General features: G+C 45.9%; 1 protein-coding gene across 7 annotated transcripts in view; it reads left to right on the top strand.

The window, feature by feature from the left end:
• Pgant9 (polypeptide N-acetylgalactosaminyltransferase 9) overlaps positions 1-14,349 on the top strand; it is a 285,663-nt gene that overhangs the window by 50,423 nt on the left and 220,891 nt on the right. For 5 of the 7 annotated variants that reach the window (XM_033467569.2, XM_076521050.1, XM_076521052.1 and 2 more), the window contains exon 2: positions 724-804. The exons of 1 other annotated variant lie outside the window; for it this stretch is intronic. The gene's annotated coding sequence lies outside the window, so the exon portion shown is untranslated. The remainder of the gene's footprint in view (positions 1-723; positions 805-14,349) is intronic. One more of the 7 variants, XM_076521049.1, reaches the window with a different exon arrangement.

The raw sequence follows: 14,349 nt of genomic DNA, 5'->3' as shown, positions 1-14,349 counted from the left end.
TAGCAAACTAGCGCTATCAAATGCATCGACCCTTTTCGTTCCTAACACCATAAGATAGAGCAAAACGAACCTGAAATCGGAGCCATACGGCGCGGCGGGGTGGCATTAGCGTGGTCGCATGATCGCAGCAGAGCGGGGGGCGGGATGAACCGCTGATAAAAATCGGACGTCTCCAGAATCTAATTAAGTTGAACCGGCAATCAACCCGGCCGTAACAAATTCGCGATGGGGAAACCCATAATGCGATCTCTCCGCCGTCATATTGCTTCATTCTCTCTGGTAACGAAGCGTTTAGGCGGGCAGAAGTGGGGAGAGGGACGAACCACGACGGTCCTCGTCGCCTTTTGTCCCTTTAATCGATTTTCGGCGCACGCGGAAGTTTGTTCGAACCTTTATCCGGCGCCCCGTTCGCCCCGTGTTTCGCCATCGAGCCGCGTAATTAATTCGTGGACACGCCGGGAACGGTTTAATGAAAATGTAGAACGCGGAATAAATCGGGAACGATTTTCATCGGAATCGCGGCGGAGATCGCGAGCCGATCGGTATCGCGGCATCTCGGCCGATTTGTATTCCGTTTTCGGCGATTGCGATCTTGCGGCCGCGGCTGTTCCGCCTGTTTCCGTCTGTTCCGGCACCGACCCGGCCAGACCGGCGGTGATTAAATCCTTTGACGGCCGGATCGATCAACGCTGACTTTCCTAAATTTCTCTCTTTGTGTTCCAGGTGAGTCACTGAATGTGCGCCGCGTCCGACGTCTGAAAGGATTGCCGCTATAACGGGCCTGCCCTTCCACTTTCGGGTAATGTGAGTAGATCGACCCAAAGTAATCCGAAATTGCGCCGCTTCCGGCGCGTTGCAATCCGCGACAATATTTCCAAACACTCCGTGCACCAAAGTCGTATCTCATCTTCTGGACTTTTTATGCGCTCGTGACAGTAATTGTAGGATGCAAAAATGGTAAAAACGCTTATTTTGTCAGAAGATTTAGGAACATAATTACAGCAATGTCTTCTTAATTGACGCTCAGATTGTCCACGAAAATGGAATTTTGGAAGAGGAGGTACGATTATTCGAGCCTTGTGACTCGTTTTTCATGGTTATCGATTGTCAACAACTATAAAAATGACTCGTGCAACATCTCTCGTCGTTCTCGAAAGACGAAATTAAGTTATTCCCGGAGCTCGGTCGCTCCAGCGGTAATAATTAGCCGTGCGAGCGTCCGCATTTACACGTGGCGAGCCGAGCGTTCGCCAAATATTGTTGCTCGCGAAATCGGTCGCCCGATTTTCGGATTAGCCACCGCGAACGCGCGAAACCGCGGTTGGGAACCACGTTCCTTCGGGTTAACCTCGCGGCGCGCCGCGAGCCGCGTCTCGTCGTCTCGCGTCGCGCCGGATCATATGAAACCGCGATAATCCGCGGATTTATGCGTGCGCGCACGGACGACAACGAGCGGAAACTCTAGCCGCGCCGAGACTCGCGGAACTTTGCTTTTATCTTCGCTGAGAACTTCCTAAGGCGGCGGCGGGGGGCGGCCGAGGGGGGCGCGATAAACGCTAAAAGAAGCCAGAAGAGATCCGAAGAACGGAAAACGCGAGAATCATCTTATTCTCGCGAAACTGTTCTTGCTGCGTCGGTGATCTTGTCCGCGTTGGATTTCACGGTCGCGGGACCAACCGCTGCGGATCTTTGCGAGAAATAGACGTTTTCTGCATCGTTTGCAAGCGATCGAAGTCAAACGGGGAGATCGTGCTTCCTTCGAATCGAGTTCTTCCAATCTCTGCGCTGTTTTAAATTTCACTTACTCTCCGCTTCGTCGTAATCGCGTAAAATAAGAAACTTTGACTACCTGCATGAATACGTTTGCACCTCCATCGTTTCTCCGGTCACGCGATTTCCTGTGAATCCTACTTAATTAGTGATCATTAATTAGTAATGGAAGCTGCGAACAATCCGACCGAAATGGCGCAATAATATGCAACTTGTCGACAAGATTTTGCACATACGATGCAATGCAAAATAATCTCAAGAGCGATTAATATTGCTCGATATGAAAGAAAAAGCAGAAATGACGTCAGTCGATGCAAGTCGGACAAGTTGATTTGCGGACAATGAAAAGAATGAATTAAGAGTTCTATAAAATAACGTTCGAGCTTCGACTTAAAAGAATAATAAAAAAAGAATCGAATAAAACAGTGAATCAAATATGATTCGACAGCATTAAATCGACCCAGTAAAAAAATTGCCTTACCAAGCGGTGGGCTCGGTGAGCAAACTCGCTTCTCCGTTTCGGCTGTCGCGAGTGTCTCGAACAATCGATTCGCAATCGCCGCCACCGCCACCGCGAAAACGGGGGCTCCGCCTTAAAATTCTCTTCCTTCTTTTGTCCGCGGCGCGTGTAATTAGAAACACAATGCAGCAGAACTGTGGCGGCCTTTCACCCGACAGGCAAACGCTGCGGCAGCTTGGCACAGCGTTCGCCAGAAACTCGGTGATACCGCGGACGTTGACAAAGCACGGGGCAAAATAAACGTCACCAAAAATTACGGTCTCTAAAGAGGTCGAGGCGAGGCGAGGCGGCAATGAGTTGCCGGTTGCAAACCCGGAAGTCGCGTATTATTTAAAATCGTAAAGTCGAGTGATTTAAGGTAGCCAATCCGTAAGTTAACCCTTCGACTGTGACGTGCTCTCTCGGATAGAAGCGTCGATGCAAACGAAGCGAAATAGAATAGAATAGCTGCCGAAATTATCCCTAATTGTCGCTCGGATTCTGCAGAAAAATGGACAATTTGGGAAGACGAGATACGATTATCGGAGCCTCGCAATTCATTTTTATAGTTGTCGACAATCGGTGGCTATAAGAACGAGCCACAAGGCTCGAGTAATCGCATCTCCGCTTCCCAAATTGTCCACTTTCATGTCCAATCTCAGCGTCAACTAGGGAGAATTTACTGCAATCGCAAACAAAAATAAATTCGATATTAATAATGAACAATAAATTTCGTTCAACGTGTTCAACACATAATTTAACGCGACAGCAAAGTTATTAGAGTCCAGAAAATATAAAGGACGTACATTTACGCCTGTCGTAGTCAAAGGGTTAGAACCTCTCCACCGACAACTTCGATTTTCGGGACTTTCGCCATGATTTCGAGCTTCTGCACCAGTATGCGACACCGACGCCGCACGTAACTCGACTTTTCGCGAGCGGCCGGGTAGTCCTTTATCCTGCTCGCTATCGTAATACAACCATAACTCGTCGCTGGGGAAGAAAGAGCGAAGAGATTAGGTCCGCTCCCTTTCACCCGTCCGCGGGAACGTCTTCCCGGCTGATGCATTCGTACCTTGCAGCCAATTTCTTCCGCGGCCGAGATACAAAAGCGCGAGCATACGCCATAAAATTACCATTTTAATGGCGCCTCTTCCCCCCTGGGGACGGGAAACGCTATGAACTGCCCGATATCCACCTTCCCACCGGCACCACCAACTTCACGGGGGTGTTCCTGATCGCGATGCGTCAGCCGACGCTTTCGGTGTACGTAGGATGCTACCGTTTTCGAAATTCTGTAGAATCTTGATTATCAGAACCATTGTTTTCTACGTTCTTCGTCGCGTCGAAAATCAATTCCACTAGTCTCAGTAACTGGTCCACAATTTTGCTATGGACTTAGGGGGACCAGTTACTGAGACTAGTAGAATTCATTTTCGGGATTTTTCGAATATGTCCGGAAATCCATTCCACTAGTCTCAGTAACTGGTCCCCCCAGGTCGATAGCAAAATTTTGGACCAGTTACTGAGACTAGTAGGATGGATTTCCTGATAGATTGGGATGCGAGTGTAGATCGATTTTTTGTAAATGTTATGATTACTCTTGGTCACTGTTTTTCGTTAATAACTCGGAAACGAAACCGCGGATTGCATTTTCTCTGAGGGAGAAATTATTTCGAATGACCCCGTGACACGACCCCAGGAATCCCTCATTTCCCTCGAAGTACCATAATTCTGGAACACCTTTAGACGATAATTCTATTTATAAATTTTCCTAATGTTATAAATCGTCTTATGACAATTAAAATCTCGAGGATAGAATCTCACTAATAGATCCTGTATTATCAGAAGTATGTGGGATTAACGTCGAGAAGTCTCGTTTTACGATAACATTCGTTCCTGAGAAGTCTCATTTTATGAAAAATTCGTTTATTAGAAGTCTCATTTTACGAAAGATTCGATAAATCGTAGACAGCTCTGGCGAAGATCGGACGAAAGGTCGAATTAATATGAATTTTGATTCGACCGCGATCTCGTCGGTAGATCAACTTTTACGGTAATAGAGAACGTATCTCGGGTGTATATTTTGCAAACGTAGTTACTCCTCGCCACGGTACATGGTGCTTAATCAAAGCAACGTGCTTGTAAACAGTGTACGACGCGAGCTCGCGACGCATGAAAATTTCGTAACTACATTTGGGAGTCGAGATTCAGGCTTTGTAAAGCTAAACGAAATCGTCGTCACTTTCGTGCCGCGGGTTCGCGTTTGAAGTTCCATCCAGTGGGGAGACGAGAGTGAAAATGCGAATTATATTCTGTCGCTGCACCGGAGTCTATGGAGGTCGCGTTTTCGACTGGCTCTGTTTCATCGTAGGCTACTTAAAGTGCAGCAGAGAATCGTCGTTAACCGAACTCTTTTGTATTAAAAGGTGATCGTGGACCTTTGGATAAATACAGTAAATTCTCACCAATTTTCCTTTGGTTTGTAAACGAAAATGGACACTTTGGGAAGAGGAGATACGATTATAGTAATTTTTCTCGAATTCGCGCTCAGATTGCGCACAAAAATGGACAATTTGGGGAGAGGAGATACGATTATTCGAGCCTTGCGATTCATATTTACAGTCGCTGATTGTCAACAATTATAAAAGAGAAGCGCAAGGCTCGAATAATCGTACAAAATTGTCCATTTTTGTATACAAACTGAAGGAAAAATTGCAGAGAATTTATTCATAACGTTGGAATAAATTCTGTCCGAGTTGTGTAATAAATTACGTGGCGTACGAATTTCTGTGGAACCGAATCGCTCAATTAACGAAGGACAAAGAATTCGGACGAGGGAAGTTCGATTCAGATAGGTCGGATCGGAGACAGGGCACGAAATTGTGTGATCTGCTACTGCTAATTGATACATAGTACATTAATTAAGCGAATTAGGTCTCGCAAAGCAACATAGTGCCGCTTCAAAGCGAGCCCCGAGATCGTGCAAACGGTTCTGCTTGCAGTCGCAGGCTGAAGATAAATAGAATTTCAGACTCGGATAATCTTGCTTATTCCAAACGAGCCAGGAGTGGGGATAAGGACAAGCTTTCTTAGCATCAAGGTAATTACGTCCCCACGCGACGCTTCCGTATTCTCGAACTGGATGCAATAATTTCTGCGCTGAACGATTCTTCTTTTCGCACACGAAATTTCAAAGAAGTAGAAATTTCATGCGAAATGCTTTTATTCGGGAAATATTGAATCGACGAATATAATAGAGTTATTTTTTAGAGTTACTTTCGTTCGATGAACTGATTTCTTTGTATTCGTCTTCGTATACGTTTAACATAAAATTTGTCAATTTAAGGCGAATTGATTTATCGCTGGAAATTAATGTTCCTGCGGTTTATAATGTGACGTAAATCACTTTGGAACCACTTTATTCGTATTTAATTATGCTTGTAGAGCTGTTGATGGGACATTGTGCAGCTTACCCGGTTAATAGGTTCGTAAATATCAGTTTGCAACATGTACAATGGAATTCCCTGAATAACGATATCGCGGCAGTAGACACTGCGGAGACATAAAGGGAGATTTGGATCCAGCGTTCAACAATAGGTAGAATAACAATAGGACAATGAGACTTTCGCCGGAGCTATATGCAAAACCGCGCTGCTAAACAGCTTTCCTCTTAGACCCGCGGCGAAAACTTTTGAAATCTCGAGGAGGTCTTCGGGCCCTAAAGCCCTAACCGGGATAAATTCCCGTAGGAACCTTCTGTTTATAAAATTGTGTGTCGTAAAATTACGCGAAGCTGTCGAAAACGGAACGTAACTCATTTTTATAGTCGTCGAGCAAGGCTCGAACAATCGTATCTCCTCTTCCAAAATTGCCCATTTTTGTTCACAAGCTGATGCAAAATTAGGGAGAATCGTATCTGAAAATATTCGTGCGAAGCTGACGCGATTATGGCAGCGAGCTAATAACCGGACAAAGGGCACCCGACAAAATTGGCAGCTCGGCAAGAAGCGACCTGGTGCATCGCAGCTCGAACATTGTTCGGAATTGATTCGATCTCCTTGTTATCAATGCATGTTCGCCGAGGCTCGCACCTGATTGCTCGCTGAGCTATCGGTGGCTGTAGCTCGGTACACGGAGCATCGACTTATTGCGTCAACGTTGGAGCCGTTTCCGGTATCTGATTCGGTGCAATGATCCGTGTGATTACCTCGTTGCGCAACAAGTTCGCCCGGATTCCGGGGTTGCCTCGACTTTTTGCTCCGGAGGATTTGAATATCCGAGGCGTTGGGAAACTGAGCCGCCCTTCTCTCTCTCTCTCTCTCTCTCTCTCTCTCTCTCTCTCTCTCTCTCTTTCTCTCTCTCATTTCCCTCTCCAGCCACCCCCGCAGTCGTACGCTTCCGCGGCTCTAATTGATTTTACAAGTTGAGGTTGCCGCTGTTATTGTATAACTGTTGCGTGCCGTTTTTCGTTGGGCAATAATGGTTTCCGGTCACGGTTTTGTGGATGCATCGCGCCTTCTGTTTCCCCTCTTTCGTGGCGGGAAACGATTCAGTCGTTGTTTTAGGGGATTGAGCTGTTCGGCCGATGTTCGGCGTGGTTGGTCTTTATCCGTTTCAAATAACAGTGTATCGAATTATTCGAACGTAGATGACATTTTTATTGTATTTTCTCTTCTTTGTCTTCTTGAAGATGTACAATAATTATTGTATCGACGAGAGTAATGCATTTAAATGGAAATAAATAGACTGTGGAGTTTATATGTTTAGCACGAAAATTGGCAGCATTAATAATAATAATAATCTAGATATAATAATGGTAATGATGAGCTATAATAATAATCTAGATATAATAATGATAATGATAAGCTTTAATAATAATTTATATATAATAATGATAATGATAAGCTATAATAATAATCGGTGGAAACGTCAAAAGAGAATTCAACCCTTAATTGGAACTTTTTATTTTCACGAAAATAACTGATATAAATTGAATGGACTTATATATTTCTATATTCGTTGTTGAATAATCGAGCATTTTTAGGTCTAAAAGTTATCTGCAACTTCCTCGAACAATTTTCCTTAAAAAATTTCGTAATTTAGCAATCGTATCGCTGTGTAAACCATCTCTGTCCCTGGTGCTGAATTCATAAAATTTGCGACAGAATCAGATCCACGAGAAAAAGCTCACAACTTTTCTGCATCGAGCAGGGTAGAATAAAAAAGTCGCCTTTCCGGCTCTCCCCGTACCAAAACGATGTTAAGAAAGCGCCTAGTCACGACCCTGAACAATTAATCTTCTCCATTCTGATTCAGTCTGAATCTATTTCCCGAGTTGCGAGCAGCGACCAGAACGTGGCGGCAACTTCTCTCGCGGACGAGAATATTTTTCTTCGACGTTAACTCAATCAGCCGCGCGAACGTTAATTAACCCCCCCTCAGGAAGATAGAAAAATATTCCGGAGGGAGACACGGCGCCCGTGTTTACGAGCAGAAGTGCGGGAGTTCTCTCGAGGTCGTTGAAAAGATCGCCGTTCCTCTTTCCGGGGCTCTCGTCAAAACCGGAACTGTAATTCGACGAGCATTCGCCAGGGCCGACCGAGCAAGAAAACGCCGAAGAATCGGGCGAATCGTATTTTCGCGGGGACATTTTTGATCGCCCTCTTTGGCGTCTCGGGTTAGAATCGCGCCGGTAATTAGCCGTGCGACATTTAAGGGATGGCTCAAAGGGGTGAAGGACCTCCGTGAAGCGACAACCGGCACGGCTGGTGAACACGCGAAATGAAAATCAGGGACGGGCTCGTTCAGGGGTGCATCTCGGTCTATGATCTACCTCGTGCCACGCGTTTCCATGGCCCGCCACGGTGCACGGAGTCTCCTCTGTCACCTGAATGCCCGGCTTTTCGCTTAAGAAAGAACGCCGGTACGCAACGGTTTCGCTTTCTGTGTGCTTTAATTAGCGAGCGGAGACACACTGGGGATAATTAGACGAGAGGCCGGATTCTATATTCTATAACTTGCCGTCGCGTCGTTCATGCCTCTATTGCATTAGGTGCATTCGAGGTTAACAGCGAATGGCATTTCAATTATTTTGCATTCTAAAATTTCAAAGGATTCTAGTAAAGTTCAATTCTTTTATTAATATTTAACATTTTATTTTTAAACAAAAATAATGTTCACGACACTTTTTCTTATACGGGTTAAAATATGACCCTCCCTCGAGGGTCTCTTAGGGTTAATGTACTTTTGTACTTATTAGACTATGGAACATGTTATTTATATAGTTCATATTATCTATTTATTTATTTTATATCCTAGGGTTAATGTACTTTTGTACTTATTATACTATGGAACGTGTTATTTATAGTTTATATTATCTATTTATTTATTTCATATTTAGCCCGATTGTCAACAACTATAATCATCGTATCTCCTCTTCCCAAATTGTCAATTTTTCTGCACACTCTGAGCATCAATTAGGAAGAATTAATTGCATATTTAAGCAGAGAACGATACATCAGCCAGATGACATCACCCCATCTTATCGGTTACACTTCACAGTCACTTCCGAACACAATTTCTTCCAGCGATGCATCTCGATGAAAATTCAAACCCTGACAAGAAATCAGTGTCGCCAATCTACGACCGAATCGACCCTCGACGCCGTCGTCGCAAGGGGTTGAAAAGATCCGAGCCGCATCTCGGAAAAGCGATCCGCGCCAAAGAAGCTGCGTTCTGGATCGACGGGAAATCCGGGTTGCGGGTACAAGCTACAAAAGCTCCGCGAGGCCTCTGAAAAACAGGCGCGGGGGTGAAACGCAGTCAGCAAGTTCCGCGATGAGGCCGGGGCATAAAGAAGGGCCGGGTCTTAATTAACTCGCTTCACCGGCAGTTCGTGCGAGCCTTTGCCTTTCGCCTGCCCCCTCCAGCCATCCCGGTGCCTCATAAATCCCCCTTATATCCGGGGCATCTTCCAGGCCGTTTTCCCTCGGCCTCGAGAATCTCCCGGCAAACAGAGATTCGTCCAGCTTTCGGCTCAGCCGTTAAATCCATTAACCGCCGGCTGCAGCCGCCCCTACGAGACGCCGAGGAACACGGCGGAGCAAGAGAAGGCCAAGGGAGGACAAGCTGAATCGTAGAATCGCACGTGCATCGCGTGCCAAACCGGGAAAGAAACTTCGTTATGAGAAAGCTCATCGTCCTACGACAATCCCTGGCTTTCCAAGGGTGGGGCTGCTTTTCCATTCGGACGTCGCCACCCCCGCAGGTCTCGTTCCCAAGAAATGTTCATCGATCGTCCGCGTCGCGTTTCTTTTTTTACTTTGGCGATTTTTTAATTCACCGTTTTGCCATTTTTATTTCGCGAATCGATTGTCGAAGGTATCGTTTACGAATTTATGTTACATTATTCGGAAATTTTATGATTTATTTTAAAACGCCTGCTAATCGTCGCTGGCTTCTTTGCTATTGATATTCTTTAAAACATTTTAAAAATCGAGATATGATGAAACCTCCATACGATCGCTGAATTGATAAACATAATAATAAATAAATATACCTATACGATTTCTAAATTGTAAAATTCTAGACTCGTAAAACGTATAAAATATTTCAAGGGTTGTTGATATTGAAGTCATCATATTATATTATATTATATTATATTATATTATATTATATTATATTATATTATATTATATTATATTATAAACTTAAAGGGAAATTATAAACACGCGAAAAGCGCGCAGCTAAGGGTTGAAGCAGGACGAAGTCCCGAAAAAGTCTGTTTCAACCCCCGTTTAAAACTTGCAGCTGCGAGCGTGTAATTTGGAGGAAGATTTTCATTTGTACGATTCGATATCGCGGAATGTCGTATCTCAAACTCCAACGTGGATATTAAAGTCGCGAACTGTGACCAGTAAAGGTCTTTTTCCGACGAAAAAAAAGAAGCGTAGTTAATGATATCGGGACTGAATCGGAACGTTCGGTTCCGGGTGCCGGCGGAACTTTACTACGACTTTCGTTGTTTTACTTATACCGAGTGGCGAAGGGGTCCGCGGGGTCCGGGGGTCTCGCGATTTATTGAAATTTCGAGAGTTTTGTTTTAAGCCGCGGCCATAGACGAGTGCGCGGAATAGGAGAGGCTACACGATATATTTCGTCGGAAAGAACCAGCTGCTCGAGACGCGTCGGAAGTTATGGGTTTAATCTGTAGTAAGCTCGGCCTCGAATTTGTTGTTCCCTTGATAATCGGGTTGTACTTTAAAGTGGATTCGGATTTGTTTAATGGGCGTGGTCGTTGCACACGTTTCCAGCAGCAGCCAGTCTATTTAATCGCTTTCCCAAATGACAGCGAAACAACGGTCCGCAGCTTCTTGCTCGTATTTTCTGCCAGACGATGCTTGTCGTAGATACGAACGAAATCGTTTCGACACTTTCCAGAAAAACAACGAAAACAGCGGCTTACTTTTTATCCGCTCTTTTTAGGTTTTAACGTCGACGACATCGTTGGACAACGAAACATACGACAACGAAATTTCTTAGAATTTTCGAATTAGAAACGCTTTCGGAAGAATAATTTACTACGTCGTGCCAACTTCTTTTTTTCTACGATAATATAAAAGCAATAATTCATTGAACGGACGTATTCTTTATATTATCATTATGTCTGAAATACTGTTGTACGATAACTTATGAATTAAAATTGCTTTCGATGTTACGGAATTCGGCAGGGAAGACAGTCTTTTAAGACGGGGCATTAAGCGGCGTAACAGGAACCGATAATAGCGGCGTCGTAGCCCGTTAACGAGGCCATTATAATTAAATAATATACAAAAAGGAAGCCAGAAATTGTAGGTTCCGAGGTTCCCCGAGGTTTTTCGCGGCACAGTCTCGAAAGCAGTCGGCGGCGGGGTTAATTCCGTCCGGTAATCTGCCGAGGAAGAAGCCAGATTACATCGTTCGAATTACTGGGGCGCGAGGCAGGGAGAGCCCGGCTGCGTTTCAGAGGAGGAAGGAAGAACGGGGAAGAAGGGAGAAGAAGAAAAAAATAGGAGGAACAGGGTAGGAAACGGCGGCGGCAGCGACGACGAAGGGGATGGGAGGAAGAAGGGAACGGCGGGAAACAGGAGCCCGTTCTTCGGCGACCGCCATTGTTGCGCCTCCAAGCCGGAAAATTCTCACTACCGTTTGTGGATCCTCTCTCCCCGGCACTTTTCTCGCGAGCCCTTCCCCCCGTCCACCACCCCGCGCGTCTCCGCGATGCTACTCGCCCCTTATTTTTCTCGCTGGCGAACCGGCGAACACGCCGCGGCACTTGTTTTACGACCTTGTAATTACGGGATAGTGGTTTAAAATGGATACTTGCCTCGAATATTTATACAGTGGCTGCAGGGAAATCTTGGAATCCCATTCCCGGTTGTTCAACGGCCGTGATACTGCCGCGGAACGGAACATCTGGGATTATCCTGTTGTCTCTGTCGCTTCTCGTTCGTTTCTTTCCGCGTCTTCTACAACGACGCTGCACGTTCCCTGGAAATCGTTCCGAAACGAATGTTTATTCTTTGGGAATTGTCGCGCCGGCGTTTTTCTTCTATCGATAGACGCGCGGATCTTGCGAAGCAAATGGACACGATCTTTAAGATTCTATAATGAAGGACGAATGACGCGGTAATTTCGAAGTAGCTTGCGATAAACGCAGATAAAAGACTGTAACCCTTTCATAGGCACTGGGAACTAAGCCACTTTTAGTGCGCTTATGGACGCCAGGCTCAAGTATTCCCATCGTTGAAGTGTGCTGCAATCTGTATATAGGTCCCACCACCCCTAATTTTGAGGTGTGAGAAATGGAGAATAACAGGAAAGCGAATAACAGCTGTATTACTGTACGATAAAATTATGGCATTATCATCCCCAATATCCAATAGTTTGAAAATTCATACTGTGCCCATGAAAGGGTTGAACTGAGGGATAAAAGGTGCACTTTTGAGGGTTGCGCAGCGAAGGCCAAATGAGAGATACACATTTTCAAGACATTTTCAGTAAACACCGATGAAAGATACTTCTCCTAAGTATTTATAATAAAGGACAAATAAGAGGATGCACTTCTGAAATATCTATAATAAATGACACGTGAAAGGTACACTTCTACGAAGAATCTACAATAAAAGATAGATAAAAGGATCCACTCGCGAAGGATCTGCAATGGAGAACGGACGAAACGCGCGCTTTTAAACGATGTACAACAGCGCACAGAACTCCGAATCACGTTCCATGGACGGGGGACCGTGGCACGGGCGCATAAAAAAATGAAGGCTCCTCGAACCCCTCTACTCCATTGTATCGTTGTCATTTCTGTCCGACGAAGACACGCGACCCCGATAATTTGTATTCAGGCTGCGGCGAAAAAAGATGATTGCCGCGCCGAAAAAAGCCACTCGGCCGGCCGAGCATAATTTCCCGGCGGGCCGATCATTTGCCGCGGCACAATGGCTAATCCCTCCGTCGAGCGACCAAACAAAATCCATCGGTAACCGGGATTTCGCGTATCATTCGTCTCGTTGACGGCCGCGCAGAATTCGAAAGTAGGAAATCGAGTTGTGTAGCGCATCGATCGTGCCGGGTGGCAGCCGGAGAGTTCGCCGGGAGGAAAGAAGGAGAGGAGACAGGGTTCCGGGAGTGCGAAATGGGCGCCCGCGTCCTTGGACGAGGGAGGACGAAGGAAGGGTAGGAGCCCGGTGAAAAACGACGCCACCTGTCCGAGGTCGGCTCCCCGGCAGCCTAATCGATCGAGTCGACTCGATGTAACCGGTAACGCGTGGACAAAAGCGTCGTTTCCGGCGCCGGTGACGGAGACGGGGACGATCGGGCGTCTCCGGCCGACGGCTGAAAGGAGCGCCGGGAAACGGCGTCGGAAGAGGCCGCCGCCGCCGCGCTGGAATGGAGCGGAAAGAGCGGAGGCGGCAGGGGCCCGGCATTTTTCAAGGGTCCACGATGCCGAATCCACGTTGTCGGGGCCGAGGGTGATATAGCGAAAGAGGAACGCCGAGCCGGATTCATTCGTCAGCTCGGAACCCGCGGGCTCCCTCGGCGCTCCGGACCCGCTGGCCCACCTGAAAAATCGTCGAACATGTTTAATTCGGACAGTTGGACTACCTTTACAAAGGGCTCTGTCCGCGGATCGCGCGTCCCATCGCGGACTGTGTCAGCTGGCGCCGATGATAAATTCGAAATGGCCCGTATATTTCACCGGGGAAACCCGTTCACCCCGGAATCGCTGCCTCTCGATCGAAATCAAAGTAATCTAGCTGATGAAAGCACAAACCGAAGATCAAATTTTTCCGAATTGCCGCGCGCTCGACACCCTCGCGTTCGAACCGTTCCATTTTTCAACACTCGAACACACCGCCGGACCTTTTCCATCGAAATATCCCTCGGATCGTTTATAATAGCGTTTATCAATTTTTCTTTTTGTTTTTCAAGATGTTTATTAAGCCGACCCCATAGGAAACGCGTTGGTTTTTTTACAGTTCTTAATGATACGCGTGCGAAACTGACGACTAATTTTCAGGAACCGGATAGTCGAAGATAACGATATTAACCCTTCACTGGAAATTCGAGAAGAAGCGAGAATTAACGCTCATACGATTAACCCTTTGCACTCGTGGCCAAATTAATGTTAAATATAAAATAGTTCTTTCGACCCACGGTATTTCCATTTTACGTAATATAGCGCATTTTGAACATACGAAATTGAATTTCCTGGCTCGTGCAACAGTTCCGTTTTCAACATTTCTTCGAACATAAACAAACTTGATTAGTAAAATTATTTCGAATCGTGACGTAACAATTTTCAATGGCGCCTCGGAGTCGCCACTCGAGTGCAAAGGGTTAATGGTACGAGCGTTAATTCTCGCATCTCCTCGAATTCCCTGTAAATTAGTTAATGAGAATTTCTGTTTGCAAAAAGGTCCGAAATTCTGCTCGGTAAAGTCGCTGTCGCGCGCGAGAGAAAAGTCGAACGATTTTGAACGTGCACGTGGAATAATTGTTTATTAACGGTTGTTGAAGTGGCGCCGTTT

Source organism: Megalopta genalis, chromosome 4 (assembly GCF_051020955.1).
Source record: "Megalopta genalis isolate 19385.01 chromosome 4, iyMegGena1_principal, whole genome shotgun sequence".
Classification (NCBI taxonomy): Eukaryota; Metazoa; Arthropoda; class Insecta; order Hymenoptera; family Halictidae; genus Megalopta; species Megalopta genalis.
The sequence above is the reverse complement of the archived record's forward strand: the minus strand, read 5'-3'. Positions and strand labels throughout refer to the sequence as shown.